Source organism: Herpailurus yagouaroundi, unplaced genomic scaffold (assembly GCF_014898765.1).
Source record: "Herpailurus yagouaroundi ecotype Mexico unplaced genomic scaffold, PumYag 160, whole genome shotgun sequence".
NCBI lineage: Eukaryota > Metazoa > Chordata > Mammalia > Carnivora > Felidae > Herpailurus > Herpailurus yagouaroundi.
The window spans coordinates 39,406,229-39,421,386 of NW_024412401.1; positions in this window are offsets into that span (position 1 = coordinate 39,406,229).

Consider the following 15,158-nt stretch of genomic DNA (forward strand, 5'->3'; position numbering starts at 1 on the left):
AAGGAGCTTCAGGCTTTGATGCTGGACTGGGGCCCAAGCCCAACATTGTCACTTACGGTTTAACTCAATCTCTCTGAGCCTTAGGTTTCTGATCTGTTAAATGGGAATAATCCTCACAAAGATGAAAGTAAATGGTACAGGCAAGCCTACTCTCTCTGTCTGCACAGCTCTCTACATCTCTGCTTCTTAATTAATTCCTTTACACCTATAAGGTTTAATTTTAAATGCTTATCCTTGGGAAAGTTTGCTTTGACCTTCCCAGACTAGGCTGGACACCTCTAACCCCAAAAGCACCATGAACTTGCTTTTTCACCCATTTACTTCACTAATAATAAAATACAGTAGAGAAATGTTTAATGTATGTGGTAGTCAACCTTATGTTGGGCACCATGGGGACCAGGGACCATGTCTGCCTTGGTTATTGCTTTGCTCCCAGGTTCAGGTACATGGCTGGGCCTCAGTAAATAAGTTTGGAATGAAATAGAATAAAGCCTCTAACACACACCTGGCACAGAACAGGCCTTTGATAAATGGAACTTATACATTGTTTGATGTCATTGGTACAGAATATTTTTGCATAATGAAAATCACTGTCAATAGTAACTAAGCTTAACCCCAATTTAAGCTTATGAAAATGGCTCCTGTGTTCCCTGGCGCTTCCCAGCTTTTCTTCCTTCATCACCTTCTCAGAGGCAAATACTACCTGAACTTCCACCATTTTTACTGTGTTGCCCCATCTATCACTGTCCAACCTTACTCTACCAAGTAGACCCTGAGATCCCTAAATGCAGAAATGACCCTCTTTGTTCCAATTCTCCCAAGTGACTGGCTCAAGAACGTTGTGAGATGGAGTCTGAGTTACCCAAACCCACCATCAGTTAGAAACTATTATAACCCTGCCCTGGGCTAGCACTTACACTTTCCAAAATACTCCTATTCACCCTTTCACCCAATCCTCATACCCATTATGATTGAACTGAGATTCATCAATGGAAATGGAGTGCCCATATCAAATCCCACTGCAAATGATTTAAATCAGGGATCTCAAATGAAATACCCTTGGAGGCCAGGCAGGTAACTTAATGCAGTACAGTGTGTGGGAGGGGACTGGGGGACCCACACTAGAGGAAGAGCAGTTCCCATTAATTGCTAGAAGGGCAATGCTGCCAGATGCTCCATTAAAAAAAAACAAAACAAAAGGAATCTAGAATTTTCTACAAATCTCACCACTTTTCAGTGTTGGCATTTGGCTCAAATTCTTTTAAAACACATCGTAGTCCAAATAAAACACAGACATGGGTCAAATTCAGCCCATGGACCACCAATTTACAAGCTATGATTTAAATTTTAGAATCTTTAAACATGTTTGCATTGCCCTTCCCAGAGGGTAGAATCTCAGAGCCTTGGATCATGAGAGTGGCTCCTAGGTGTAGTCCACTGACTAGCGAAAGGAGAATGGCTGTTGTGGGCATTTTAATGTCTTGACTTGGCAAAATTGAGAACATGTTGCACTCCACTCTTGATTTTCTTAAATTGTGCTAGTCCAGGATATCCTGAAGTCTGGAAACTTCGGTTTAGCACAACCCTCGTGTTTTATGAGAAAAAAAAAAAAAAAAAGCAAAGATCCCATGGACGTTAACTATATGAGCCCCAACATCAAGGTCAGGGGTGCTCACCTCCTGTTTGAGATGTTTTTGAACCTCAAGACTATCTACTTCCTGTCCCTGCCAGCAAAACTGTTACCTCCGTAAAGGCAGGAGTCCTCTCCTCCTTGCTTAGTGTTATCACACAGTAGGTGCTCTGTCAGTACTTGTAACACACGTTCTTTCCCTTCTGTGAAGTCCTGCTTCAGTGTTCAAGATTTTACTGAAAATCCACATCATCTACAAGGATTCTTAAATTCTGTCTGTTACAATTATGTTTCTCTTCCCTGAGCTCCTTAGAAGTATTTCTGCCTCTTTATTATAACCTCAGCTTTGTGCTAGAGGTACCATTGATTTATCTGTTCCCACAGAAAGATTGTGAGCCCATGGTGAGCAGAACCCATGTTTTATTCCACTCTACATCCCTCCCACTTAGACAAGCTCACAACCTTGTCCAGGGAAGGCACTTAACAAATACCTATTGAAGTGTCTTCCTTGAAGGGCCTGGCATAGTGCTGGTTATTGTGGGTGCTTAATAAGGTCTTTTGATTGCTATGCTCTTTTAGAAGCTAACACAGGGCTCAGAACATGAGAGACATTCAATGTAATTTTGTAAATGAATGAATGGGAAAAGACCCATCAGGCTAAACACAGATCCCTTTCTTGAGAAGCCCCTGGGAGTTTCCAAGGACTTCAGCATCAGTGCAAATACCCTCATTGTCAGGTCTGAAGGGGAATTTGCTGCTAGGCAGTCTCTTGATAGTTGTTAGAGACTAGACAATGAAGGGGCCTGCAGTAGAAACTTAAGAAACCACCCTTTCATGGGGACATGCAAGCTCCCATGGTGCCCTTGTGGTGATGGAGCACGTCTTCACTTGCCTTGAACTCCTGACTCCCAGCCTGAGTCTAAGGTCTGCCGTTGGCCCCACCGTCAGTCAGCAAGGACTACCATAACCAAATACCACAGACTGTGTAGATCGAGCAATAGAAAATGTATTTTCTCACAGTTCTGGAGACTGGAAGTCCAAGATCATGATTTCTGCAGGTTTAGTTTCTCCTGCAGCCTCTCTCCTTGGCTTGGAGATGGTTGCCTGCTTGCTATGTCTTCACGTGGTGGCACGTCCATCTGTGTGTTATCTGTGTCCTAACTTTTTCTTACAAGAACACCAGTCGTATTGGATCTGGGCCTTACCTGTATCATCCTATCGCCAAATACTGTCACATTCTGAGATACTGGAGGTGAGGACTTCAGCCTGTGAATTGGGCGGGGAGCACATTTCAGCCCATAACAGCTCTCCAAGCACCACAGCTAACAACTGGTTTGATTTCTCTGAGATGTTTCTACCATCTCACATCATGGACACATCACAGTGTCCATGAAAAAAAGAAATAGCTATGTGAACTTTCATGCAACTTAGCGGTACTTACTCCTGCAAGAGAGCAAAATCTTCTCCTGCTGCCATCCATCCCTGTACTGCAATAGCACCCTCTCTTGTATCCATTCCTTACCCACAGGAGCAGGCAAAGACAATTTACTATGTACTAGATATCTTTGGTTATGATAAATGGTGTGTGTCTGTGTGTGATGTGAACAGACAGGGAAAGAAGAGAAAGGCCCACAACCATTTATGTTGCCCATAAAGTATGGTTACAGACAGTACCTAGGTTTAAGTGCTCATAAATTCTTGTAAAAATGATTTAAATTATAACAACTCCAGAAATAACTTTCACTGTGGGATGACCAAATGTTAAATTTGCTGGTTGTCTGTGGATCCTGGCAGGTTGAAATAGACAGAACTATTTACTTGGATCATCTTTAATTTGGACAATGCTAACAATGCTAAAAAATGTAATATTTTTTTAAGTATAAACAGAACAGGGAACACTTTGAAATTAAAGATTTATAGCTCTATGCAGTTCAGAATATTCCAGAAATGTGCTGGTTTGTTTCTTAGAACATGTATTATTCCTTGAGCTGTTGTAATATTTCTTCAAGTCTCCAATGGGCCTGCTGCATTTTGGCAGGAAGGATGGATTGGCAGAGCCGTAAAGGCAGTATGAGATAATAATAATGGCAGAGAGTGGGGGGATATTAGGTGAGTAAAGAACACTGCAGTATAATGAAGCTGGTGGGACCAAGCAAACAACTCTCCTGCAGAGTTAAGCCTGTCACGAGAGCATCATGGAGACATGCCCTCCATATGACCAAACCATACAGACTCCCTGCCTCATGACTTTGCTTACATATATTCTCAGTCTTTGAATTGTTGTGCTACATTCTGAGTGATTTTCTAAAATGCATTTTCTGTTTTGCCATTTCTTTCTTTAATTGTATCTAAACTTATATTTAAAACTCTCTACTGACTTTATACATTTAGATTGTGTTTATTTCTCAGACTCTTAAGTTGTCTTTTGAAAAATTATTTTGCCTTTATAATTGTCAAATATAAAATTCTATGATCAAATGATATGGTGCATAATTACGTATATATGTCTGTACATATATACCTATGTGCGTATATGAACATATATTCCCATGTAGTCTATGGGATACATGATTATGCCTTTATATACTTGTATTCAGACTGTTTTATTATCTCATGTACTTGGGGTTGTACCTCCTCTATTTGCTGTCCTTTATAGTGAGCACATGATTTTTAATACCTCATCCTCTATGAATTTTTTTTTGTGTGTGTCCAAGGGGAGAATTCTAATGTTGTCCTCAAGGCACTTGGGTCAAACCCAGTTTTGCTCTAAATTTCCAACAATAGCTTAAAGGAGGGCAATTCATAATGCTTATTAGGTTTCCAAGGTGGAGACTAGATAGGAAGCTTAGTTAATAGATTGGACTAGAGTTGGGTCCCAGAAGATCCACTGGATCAAGTTCAACAAGATATGAGTCAAAAAGAATACTTCACTCTAGCTTTGAAAATCTGTCTGCAGTTTAGAAAGTCATCAATTGTTTTTCTCCCTGTGGAATTTAGAACACATTTCCCTGGTCAGCCCTTCACCTTCCACTGGTTAGCTCCTGCTGACCTTTCAGGTCTGAGTTTCAATGCCATTTGCATCGGGCCATCTTCCCTTATCACTCTCTCCAAGACTGGAATGAATGAATGTCTTTCATTACACCCTAGTACAGTGGGATCCCATGCTTTCCTCCATTGTCATGTTCATTACACTCACTGATCCTTTCTAACATTGCTATTATTTAGTAATTTCACTTCTAAGTAAATTTCTTAAGGCTTATATTTTTAAATGATTAAACAGAGCCACAGTATTGAGTGCTCACTATATACCAGAAATCTAAAGTAAGATTTTCCCATATATTTTATTTTTTATTATTCACAACAAACATATGAAGTTAGGCATTATCATCTCCACATCAAAGATGACTAGCTAAGAAAGGTCAAGTAATCTTCTTAATATGAGTCAGCTGGTAAGTGGAAGAGATAGGATCCAGATGAAGATCTGTCTTTCAGACTTGTATTCTTAATAATATCCTATATTCTTTATTCCGTATCTATACCCCCAGTACTTCTAGAGTAGGTATAAAATGCACATTTAGTGAGTAAATCCATGTGAATTCTTGGGTGCTGAAATAACAAAACTTTCCAAAGAGGAAAGAACACAGGGGAAATACAATGTTTTGGTTATGTATTGCTGCATGTGAAACTACCCCCAAGCCTTAAAAAACAACTCTTCTATTATTTCTCATGATTTTGTTGAGCAGAAATTTTGCAGGGCTCAGCTGGGAAGTCCTTCTGCATGTGGCATCACCTGGGGTCACTTAATGGTATTCAGGTGAAGGCTGGTCTGCAGGACAAACTGGTGGGAATTCTGGAAGATTGGGCTCTGCTAGGTTCCTCTCCCTCTCTTTGTGAAGTCTCAAGTTTTTTCTATCTGATTTCTCCTGCAGGGTAGTTAAACTTCTTACATGGAAGCTCAGAGATCCAAGAGAACATGGTAGAATCTGACAGTCATCTTCAAGCCTAGGCTTGGAACTGGTAGAGCTTTACTTCCATCTTATTCCATTGGTCAGGGCAGTCACAGACCAGTCCAGGTTCCGGGGGAGGGGAAACACACTGTATCAGTGGAAGGAATGTCAGAGAATGTGTGGCCATCTTTATTTCCCTAAATGGCAAGAGTGGTATTGGGAAGTCTAAAAAAAAAAAACAAAATGGTTTTGAATTAGTGGTGCTTATCTCTGAGTTAAATCAGTTAACTTATCCTCTCTCACAAAATCCATATCTTTTCTGATCCTGCCCTCATCACAGACTACAATACGCTTTACTTGAGACTGCTTGCCTAAAGCCTGGTCCCTGTTCTACACTGTTAGCTTCATGAGTGTAGGGAACATTTCCATTCTGTTTACCACTGTACACACAGCATTCAGCACAGAGATATACACCGAATGGGCACTCGAGAAATATTTGTTGGATGGCTGGCTGGCTGGATGGGAAGAATGTGTAGATGGTTCTTCTTCACACTGGATTAGGTGACTAGACCTCAATTCCCTCTTTATCAAAAATTATCTTTGGTGTTCCTTTTAGCCCCAACATCCTATAATTCACCAGCTTAGGGATTTAAGATGACTGTAAGTAAAGCATGGGCCAATGGCATAAAAAGGTTTCCAAGAAAACTAATGGGATCTCAGGCTCTTATGAATGAGAATGCCAAGTCCAAGAGAGAGTCCATTGTACAATGTTCTGGCCTCTAACTGGAAACCACCTCTGCTTCTGACTACAGCACTTTTAGAAAGATATTAACAAATTGGAAACTACCTGGAGGTCACTATATGGTGGGTTAAGGGCCTAGATGTCATAGAGAAGTTGAAGAAACTGGGTTTGCCAAAGGGGGAAAAAAAAAAAAACTTAAGGGCTCATCATAAATGTACTTAAAATGTTCAGGTTGCAACTTCGAGGTACAAGAAGTGGACTTGTTCTCTGTGAACCCCAGAGGATAAAGTATGTTTGGTGGATCAAAGTTATATGAAAGGAAATTTCTGCCCAATAGAAATTTCTATCCAGGGAGCTGCCTGATAAATGCCATCAGGCTTGGGAAAAGTTGTGAGTTCTCTAACACCAGAAGTATTCAAGGAAAGACTCTCCATGTCTAAATATGGATGTAGAAAAAAGAATCAAAGCACAACTAATAATGGACCAGATGACCTATATCGCCAAAGTACAATGCTGGGTGGTATTTGTGGATTTGGAACCAGAGAGCTGGAGTTCTAATTGCATCTCTAACATTTTGATGTGATGTCAGGCACATGACTTTACCTCTTCAAGAAGAGGCTTGTGAGAATTAATAGAATAATCCATATAGTACCTAGCATATCAAGTGGGACATAGTAGACTTCTATGGAATAAATGGAAATACTCTTTTCATTATTTTTATAGTATTATCATATGAAGGGAAGGAGACAATATTTCCTGAAAATCTGCCTTAACCCAAACTGTGTAGATAGATGATATGTATTTCTGTATATGTGTCCATATATATGTAAACTTCTTATCCTATCATGACCCTATGATGTGATTAGTTCTTAAAATTCCCCTTTTATAAATGAGGCAACTGGGACTCAGAGAGTAGGAACAACTCACCCAAAGTCACACACCAAATAAGTAGGTAAACATAGGTTTAAATCTGGATATTCTCACCTCAAAGTCCAATCTCTTTGAAAATTAGCTGAAACTGCCTTGTAAGTATGTTCCTTTATTCTAATGATGCCATTTTAGTTAAATGTTAAATAGGCATTTGTCTTATTTTCTCCACTTAGCCAGAACTTTGAGGGCCACGAACTATATTTGTGTGCTGTTCATACTCTATCCCTAAGTCGGTTCTGGGTCCATAAAAGCTCTCAGTATTTCTCACACGCTGTTGTTTTGCTGGGAATTTATTTCTGGAGAAAATGACTTCTTATAGTATTTATTTGGGGTTGTTGGAACCTAGACATTGAAAGCATAGAGTTTATATCCATAAATATTTTATTTCTTTGGGTGATCCTCAGCCCTTCAATCCAATCTGAGTATTGAAATGGACCCCACTCCAAGTTCATCTGTGTGTGCTTCTAATTCAAAGTGTGGGTAATTTAGGTTAATTTAAGGGACACAAGCTTGTCTATTGCTAACTGGGTGATTTGGGGCAAGTGACTTGAAAGCACTCAGACTCAGTTATCTCATTTGTAAAGTATGCATAATAGGCCCTCTCGTAACTATTTTGTGAAATTCAAAAAAGAGGTAATATAGCACAGGAAAATGATGTTTAGCAAGATGCTTCATTTTTCTTCTGCAAACATAGTGTTTCAGCCCCCTTGTAATGTAAGGGCATGGATGCTTAAATCCAGCAGACAGAATAAGACATTTGTGATAAAGGCCATTTCCAGCTCAGGACCTCAGAAACTTCTACTAGTTCTTCCCTAGTTACCATCTGGATATAAAATAACCTAGTGGTAGGCTCTGAGGTCCTATAGGAGGCTTGAAATGAAAAGTGCCACTCTGTGAGTAGTATGCTACTCCAGCCACATTGGACTGTAGTAAGAACAGTATACACAGTGATTATTTGGGGGCTTCTTATTACAGCAACTAGTATCACTCACCCTGACTTATACAACTAATAAATGCACCTGTTACATAATAAGCACCCCATAATGGCTTATGTCCTTATCTTCCTTCTCATGTATTGAACACCACAAGTTGCCAAAACAAGGACATTTTCAAATAGCAATACCATCACTATTTATAAAGCTTCTCCTCTGTGTGCAAACATATGTGTTTATTTGTGATTTACAACTCTGAAGAACTGGCAGGGAATTACTACCTTCTTTTTTCAGTTAAAGAAATTCAGAAAAATTAGGAGTAAAGTAAAACTAGTCTTTTATGAGCATTGTCTGTGGGCTTGATAGCCAAGTAAGTGCTTCATTCAAAGTGCTTCATACCTGGTAATGCAAGGTAGTCCATACTATTAAAACATTTCAGATGAGGACACTGGTTTGCATAGCTGGTAAGTGAAAAAGGGAAATTTAACTTGAGCCAGCATGTCTGCATAATCTGTGCCCTTCTGAACACACGGACAGTCTAGCTTCTCAAAGGTCACACAACCAGACTTCCACTGAACGCATAGAAGACCAGAAAAGTGTTGTCACCCAGCCCACATTGCCTTCCTCTGCAGATACATGATCTGGTCTGTTGTAAGTGGTTTCCCATCTAGTCAAAAGATAGGCATCTTTTCCAAGTGCATCTCTTCCCAGTGAAAACACTTTAGCGGTAGTTGAGTGAATCAATTGGATTTCAAATATTTAGAGTAACTGTGACTGTCCCTTTATGAAATCAAATGAACTGAAAAAAAAAACACGCTTTTTACATCCCCCCAAATAAATGTATTTTTCACAAGGGAAAACATGGGTGCCATTTGCCATTGAGTAACATGGCAACAGATGGAACTCGGTGTGAGGCACAGAAATCCATGGGTGTTTCCTGGTGGAGATGCTGTTTGCCAGAAGAACGGTGAATTGTGAGGTTGTCTTATAGCAATAAAAAAGTTTTTTTAGTTATTCAAACATAATTAATCTTCCCCAAAATATTCTTCCTTCCTTGGTGTTTTTATTCTCACCAGTGTTTGAGGAATCTCTTCCTAGGTTTGAGTCATCAAATACCTATTTTGATTTTTTTTTTAATGTTTTATGTTTAGATACAGACATGTCATTACCCACTGAGAGCTTAGTCATCCTTTTTTGGGGTCACATTAGTACCTCCACCCATCCCCAAGTCTAGCTTTTTAGCCTCAATTATCCTATACCCACCTTCAAATCCAGCTCATCAGGCTGCCAACTATTCTCTGTAGATGGCTTATACTAACTCATCTTTGTATCTTTGTGTTCCCCCCATCTGCTTCCCTCCCCTTCATACCCCACTAAAAAAATCCTTCCATGTTCCCACATCCAATCCCTTTTCTTAAAGAGCTTTTATTTTGTGTGTTTGTTTTTCTAATAGCCTTTTACCTGTGATATTGTTGTAGAAGCTCACCTTATTTCTTCCAATTGCATTAGAACTAGTTTTTCGTAGTTGACATGAGAAAAAAATAAAAGCATTACTCAGATTTGCTGAAAGTCATAAGGCAAGAAAGCAGGAAACTAACACCTTTGGAGCACTTACTCTGTGCCTGGCACTATGCCATGCATTTTACAGATCTTACCGTATTGACTGCTCATGATGACCCTATGAAATAGACTGGCATGTTCTTATTTAACAATTAAAAAACATAAAACTCAAAGAGTTTAAGGAATTTCCCCAAAATTACCCAGCCATGAAATAAATAATAGAGTGTGGGAATTGAATGAGTTCTCTTTGCCTTGAAATCCCTTATACCTCCCAGGACACCATTATATTCAACTTCCTTCACTGAGTAAACCAGGAACATAAATACTGATAAGGCTGTTAAGAAAAGGAGAAACATACATATTTAACTCTCTAAATTTTAGTATGAACCACATTGTCTAACCTTGGTTTCATAGAGATTTGATTCTAAATAGCGCCTGCATGGCATATCAATGTCTACTTGACAACTCAAGCATCCCATCAGCTTCTTCATCATCTCACCCAATTTGCACCAAAAAAACCCAGGAAAAGTTGGTTAATTCCATGTCCCATAGGAGAACCGGCCCACTTCTTCTGTTATTTTGAATCTGTGTTAGATTAAACCTTAAGTAAATTCCCAACCTTCCAAACTCAAGAAGAAGAAAAAGGAGGAAGGGGAGAAAGGTAAAAAGAAGAATTGTACACTATTAGTAATTTTCCTGTAGCTAACAAGATCCTGAAGTAGTTACCATCAAATAGAAAACAGACATTGTATGAGAAAGCATTGACCAGTAAAAATGATACAGACCCTAGAGAATAAAACTAATTTTTTTTTTGAATTAGGGGTTTTCATTTCTATTTGGAAAAGAAAAAGTGCTACCAGATACTACCTAGCAAGGTATTGAGTTTGTTGCTCCTGGAACTTATTAAATAAAAAATCAAGTTCTTACTAGGGCTGTTAAGGTAACTCTTGCACTGGTAAACAGTTAACTTAGATGGTCTAACATGATTTCAAACTTTGATGTAGATGTATGACATGGAGATGTCAACTCACATTCAAAATCTCTATGCCAGGTATTGTGCTATATGTTAAACATGCGTTAACTATTCTAACACACACACACACACACACACACACATACACACATACATATCCTAAGAAGCAGATATTATGGTCCTCATTTTAGATATGGAGGAAACTGAGGCTCAAGAAGTTTGGACTACTTGTCCAAAGTCATAAAACTCATGAACCCGGAGGTTGAAATTAGGTGTTTGTGGTGAATATTTCTAGACTATATTGCTCATTAACTTAACATCTCCAGAAATATATAATATTTTTCTAAGCTATACTGCTATACAATTTCTAAGCTGTATGCTTAACATCTCCATAAATACATACATATATATATAATAAAAATTATATATAAAATAAAACTACATTAAAATATAACACAATATATATTGGCCCAAGGCCACCCAGCAACTAGATAACTAGATGATGGAGACAGAGTTTTGACCCAGGCAGTCTGATTGAAGAGCCCTAACCTATATTCACTCCACTGTGATGCTCTAAATAGAACACCCTCTGGACCCCGTTTTCCTTGTGAAATCAGGGAAGCATAACTCCAAAACAGAGAATAGAGATGACTAAGTAACGGAAAGAATACCTGAGAGTTAGTGACCTCAGCTCTTATTCTGCTTCAGAAACTAGATTTCTGCATAACTGGGGCAAGCCATTCTGTCTTGACTCTCAGTCTTATCAGTAATTTTCAAAGTGCAAAGTGGGCTCCTGAGCTGTAGGGTCCCTGGAGGGGTGGGAATGGAATCAGAGGGATGAGGAGGGACTAAAATAGTACTTGGTGAGGTTCCCCCCAAAGCTTAATACCACATGCTTCACATATATCTCATTTAATTTTTTCATTAGCCCAACGAAGAAGGTGTCATTTCCCCCATTTTATAGATTACATAAGCAAGGCTTATGGAAACTGAATAAGAGGATATTAAATCCAAGTCTTACTGACTCCAAAGTTAGTTGACCCACCCCACTACTCTGGAAGAGGATACTTTCTGAGGTGTCAGAGGTAGAACCATTGTGAATTATGAGAACCTGGCTTCTTGACAGTGCATCAAAGTCATTTGGGGTTTACATTAACACTGCACTTCCTGGGGCCCACCACAGATCTACTCATTTGGAGTATCCTGGGTTGTGTCCCAGAGATTTTCATTTTAATGAGCTTTTTGGATAATGCTTATTAACACTGATCTTGTAAAATTACTTTGTGAGAGGAACAGTGACTGGAGAACTGGTAGTCTCTTGCTGTGTATGCAGAAGTAACCAAGATTGAGGGGGCTAGAGGAGGAGGGTAGGATATGCACGTGTGTGTGCGCGCCATGCACATATATATCTGTGTTTATATGTGTGTATAAGTATGCGGGTGGTGTATGCATGAGTGTGTGTGTGTGAGTGTGGTGCTAGAAAACACTGGGTAGAGGAGAGAAGAGAGAATCCTTTGTCTCAAGGATTTCTTTTGAGGAGTGATTCACAGGTTCACTTTACTGTCAGGTCCTCCAGGAGACTCCCTGAACCATTTTATTCAAATATCATCTATCATTATTCTCCATTACTCCATCCTGCTTTATTTTTCTCTCTAGCCCTCACCTTACTTTACTTTTTACTTTTTTACTTTTTTACTTTTTAGTGCATTGGTTTATGGTCTCTTCCCCCTTAGAATGTGAACTGCATGAGGACAGAGATTTTGTTTTGCTCATTACTGTACCTCATCATCTAAACAGGGCCTAGTGTGTTGTAGAATCTCCATAAGCACTTGTTGAGTGGGTGAATAATAACATGAGCTTCCAAAGACACATAATTCTGTGAGTTTTTAAAATCATTTGGAGTGGTCATAAGAGAGAGGTTAGGACAACTTCCTTCCAGATCAGTAGGAGGAAGAGGAAGATTAGAAGTCTTTGGAAGAAGTAGCCCAGTGAAAGAAACAAGAGAAGTCTCTACCACCTGGGAACCTTAACAAGTTGGTTCTTCCCTCTGAAAATGAGTTTTACCATGAATAAACACACCCACATCCTAGGGGGAGGTTTTTTTGAGGGGAGAGGGTTAAATGTAAAAATGCTATAAAGGTTCTAGCTCAGTGATAGACATGAAATAGAGATTTTGCACAAGTTCATTTTTTGAGGAGACAGTATAATGAAGTTACAAGTCTAGAGTAGAGCTCTGGAGTCATATTGCTGATCTTTTTGTTCTGGCTTCCCCACTTCTTTACTGTGGAACCTTCAGAAAATGAGTAAACCTCCCTGAGCCTTTGCTCCTATCTGTAAAATTTGATTAAAATGAAACCCACCTTACATGCCATTGGGAAGAGTAAATGGTTATAGTCATGAGAGTGAGGCCAGGGAAGGTTTGCTGGATAAGGTATACATCAACTAATCCTCAAATGATGAATTGGACCTAGCCAGGTGAAGGGCTAAGATAAAGTGTCCCAGGCAAAGACTCACACTGGGAAAGGTATGGTTATGAAAGTGAGCAGAGACTATTTGCATAACCCAGAGTAGTTCAGTGCAGTTAAAGCATTGGATTTAAAGGAGACACTGGTAGGAGATGAAGCTTAAGTGGTAAGAATGGGCACAAATCTGAGGGGCCTTTCTAGTAAGTCCAACCAAGGAGGGAACTTGGTCTTTATTCTAAGATGAAAGGAGTGCCAGTTAAAGGTTTTGAGGAGGAGAATGGTAGCTTTTATTTTGGAAGATCATTCTGGGAGCAATGTGGAGTTACTAAAAAGACTAAAGGCTAGAGATCAGTTAGGGAATGACGATAGTAATTTAGACAAGTGATGAGTGATGGTGACGAGAAACAAGGTAAATACACTAGGGAAAGAGAAAGATGTGGAAAGAGCCAAAAAGCATTTAGAAAATAGAATCACAATCAAGATAGTTTGAGGATCACCTCCATAGAGCTTGCAATGTCTTTCCAAGAATTAACAACTCAAATTTTATCAATAGGATTTAAATTTTGGCAATAATAGTTACTTGTTGAAGAAGAAAGGTAAGAAAGCTCAACATTTTTAGCATCTTTTTCATGCCTACTGAGGCTATAAGTGCACTTTATGTAATACTTACTGTAACAATATGTGGTAAAATAGGCTCCATTTTACAGATAAGTTTGACACTCAGGTGAATTAACATACAAATTTGTAAGATATGAATGGGGGAACTGAAATTCATACTAATTTCTTGGCCTCCAAAGCCTATATATTTTTTATTAGTATCATGTTTTAAAAGACATAATAAACATCTTCAAGTTTCTAAGGTGCCAGTCATTTAACAAATATTATTAGCATCTGCTATGTGCCAGTCTTTGTGCTTGGTGTAGGTGTAGATAGTGATGAACTAGGTAAATTCCATGACTTCAGAGAGCTTTTAATTATGTACATATATAGAAAATAGAAGGTGACTTAATATAAAAGAAGAATTATGATAAATAAAAGGTGCAGATTGAGTTATAGGAAGAGCATGAATTGGGGATCTACCAAATTAAATTTGAAACGCCATTCTATGTGGGGATATCTAGGATTTAGGAGTTATACATTTAGAAATAAGATGCACATCTGTGGTATTTGAGACCTTAAAAATAGATGGGTTTTCTGTTTTGAAGGGGCACATGCACCCCAATGTTTATAGCAGTGCTATCAACAATAGCCAAAGTATGGAAGCACCCAGATGTCCATTGATAGATGAATGGATAAAGAAAATGTGGTGTGTGTGTGTGTGTGTGTGTGTGTGTGTGTGTGTGTGTGTGTATGTATATATATACACACACACACACACACATACACATACACAATGGAGTATTACTTGGCAATCAAAAAGAAGGAAATCTTGCCATTTGCAACTATGTGGATGGAACTAGAGGGTATTATGCTAAGCAAAATTAGTCAGAGAAAGACAAATATCATACAACTTCACTCACATGAGGACTTTAAGATATAAGACAGATGAACATAAGGGAAGGGAAGCAAAAATAATATAAAAACAGGTAGGGAGACAAAACATAAGAGACTCTTAAATATGGAAAACAAACAGAGGGTTACTGGAGGGGTTGTGGAAGGGTGGATGGGCTAAATGGGTAAGGGGCATTAAGGAATCTACTCCTGAAATCATTGTTGTACTATATGCAAACTAACTTGGATGTAAATTAAGAAAAAAAAAAAAAAAAAAGATGGGTTTGGCAAGGGTAGGGTCTAGAGAAGTATATTTCAATTTGCTCCAGAGTGTTTTTTGGAATTTTCAAAGATAAGAATAGATTAGGTAGTCTTTCCCAGAGTTTGTTCACCATAGAATCCTTTGAACAGAGAAACTCTCAGAACTAGTGTGCAAAAGAACCCACTCTGAGAAATTATTCTAGCAAAGAGAAGAAGTCTCCATTAAT